The following is a 2,621-nucleotide window of genomic DNA, read 5'->3' as shown; positions in this document are numbered from 1 at the left end:
GCCCCCACAACCTGTGGCTCTGCTTAAGCGCGAACCCAGGAAAAGTCACCAAACGCATCACGCATCTCTAGCTTTGACTTAGGAAATTGTCCTAAATGACTGGGGAGGCTGAAGTGGGCACCCCGAGGCCCCGCCTCAGCGAGCTTCTGTTAACGAAACTCCAGGCTGAGGCCTTTGAGACCTCATTTTAACAGAGAACGTGGAGGGCCAAGAAAACCAGATGCCAGGAGGAGAGAGGGATTTGAGAAATGGACAATTGTATTGTGCCCTTGATTAGGAAGCAGAAATAGAATTAGAAATAGAATTCTAATTAATAGAATTAGAATAGAAATAGAAAGTGCACCCTAACATGGAGTACTGCAGACATAAGTTGCTGGGGAGAGAGAGTTAAACGTTCCGTTGGTGTACAAGCAAGGATTAAATTAAAATCCTCTGTGCGCATTAACTGGGTTCAGAATTTCTCCTATATATAGCCTATATATTTCTCCTGTACAGCCTGCTCCCTTCTTCCTGTTGTCACAGTATCTGTTTTATCCTGTGTATTTGAATACAATAAAATGCATTACGATGTTCTAGAATTCATACTACTGTTCATATTTCAAGAAGAAATTTTTTTAAAGATTAGAGAGGTTTTTCTACATCTAAAACCGCTGGCTAAAGAATATATAAAATACCTTTACCACATCTGGCTTTGCGAAAGGAGAAATGCCTCATTAAGTGAGAGAACATTTTAGACCAGTTCCTAAAAGGGAAAAAGAGGCAACTTTTGGCCAGCCCTGTAGTTCTACAATAAACAAATGCAGAGCACCCCCCTCTCTTTCCATGAGGGATTTCCCCCAGCTGTCTACTTAGTTGATAACAGTCTACTGTTTGGGTCTCTTTTTCATTACTGAATTATTTCAAATTCACTTTTGCAATCACCATTTGGATTTTTATCTGCTTTCTTTATAAAATAACAATTCACTTATATTTGAAGGTGATTTATCCATCAAATTCACAACAATCAGGAAGCAATGGGGAAAAAGCTTCAGAGCACAGACCATACAGTAAAGATTATGAAACCTTATGATCTCAGATCCTATTGTTCTTATTTTAGACAAATTTCTAGCAAGAGAACAGAAAGAAGCTGCCGGAGGTATGCCTGCTGAGAGCAAGAAATGTTTAAAGCAAAAATATTAGTGTGTTGTGAAGTTTATAACATGTAGAAATAAAATGTATTACAAAAATAACAGAAAGGCAGGTAGAGGAGAAATGGCAGGATACTGTTGTAAGGTTCTAATGCTATATGTGAAGTGGTATAATGTCACCTTAAGAAAGACTGTAATGAGCTAAGGATGTGTACTCTAAACCCTAAAGCAACCTCCTAAATAACACAAAGAGCTATAGTTTAAAAACTTATAGAGATGAAATGAAATTGTTAAAAAAAAAAAAAAAACTCTATTAATCCAAAAGAAGGCATAAAAAGAGAGGAAGGAAACAGAACAAATAGCAAGATGGCAGGTTTAAACTCAACTATATCGGTTAATGTTCACTAAATATTGTCTAAATACCATAATTAAAAGGCAAAGATTGTCAAAAGGAAGGCCCAGATATATGCTGCCTACCTGGAGGGGAAAAAAACCCTTTATACAAATAAGGTAAAGGTAAAAGGATGGAAAAAGATGTTCTGGTTAACTCTAACCAAAATAAATCTAGAGTGACTATATTGATATCTGACAAAGTCGATTACATACTCAAGAACATTGCCAGGAAAAAGGGTGGTCATTTCATAATGATAAAGGTGTTAGTTGGTCAGGAGGACAACAGTCCTAACCATGTGTGTTCCCAATAACAGAGCTTTAAAACATTTGAAGCAAAAACCGATAGAACTGTTAGGTGAAATAGGTAAATTAATAATTATAGTTGGATATTTAAATATCCCTTTTTCACCATTAAAAAGAACAAGATCATGTCCTTTGTAAGGACATGGATGGAGCTGGAAGCCATTATCCTCAGCAAACTAACACAGGAACAGAAAACCAGACACCACATGTTCTCACTTACGTGTAGGAACTGAACAATGAGAACACATGGACACAGGGAGGAGAACAACATACACTGGGGCCTGTCAGGGTGGGATCGGGGGAGGGAGAGCATGAAGAAAAATAGCTAATTCATTCTGGGCTTAAAACCTAGGTGATGGTTTGATAGGTGCAGTAAACCACCATGGCACACGTTTACCTATGTAACAAACCTGCACATCCTGCACTGGTACCCCAGAACTTAAAAATAAAACACCCCTCTTTCAACAATTAATACAAGTATACTGAAAATCAGTAAGGATATGGAAGACTTGAGCAATTCTACAAACCAACTGAATCTGATTGATATATATAGAACACTCCTCCAACAATAGCAGAATACACATTCTTTTCAAGTGCACATGGGACATTTACCAATACAGAACATCTTAGAGCCATAAAACAAATCTCAATTTAAAAGTATTCCTTCTAGGACACTGATAAATCGATACATTGGATCAAATTGAGAACTTCTGCTGTTTAAAAGACACTGCTAAGACATGCTGCACACTAGGAGAAAATATTGGCAGATCACATAGCTGATAAAATATGAACCAAAAA

The sequence above is a fragment of the Mandrillus leucophaeus genome, unplaced genomic scaffold, assembly GCF_000951045.1.
Source record: "Mandrillus leucophaeus isolate KB7577 unplaced genomic scaffold, Mleu.le_1.0 Scaffold9, whole genome shotgun sequence".
NCBI lineage: Eukaryota > Metazoa > Chordata > Mammalia > Primates > Cercopithecidae > Mandrillus > Mandrillus leucophaeus.
Note: the sequence above shows the minus strand (reverse complement) of the source record.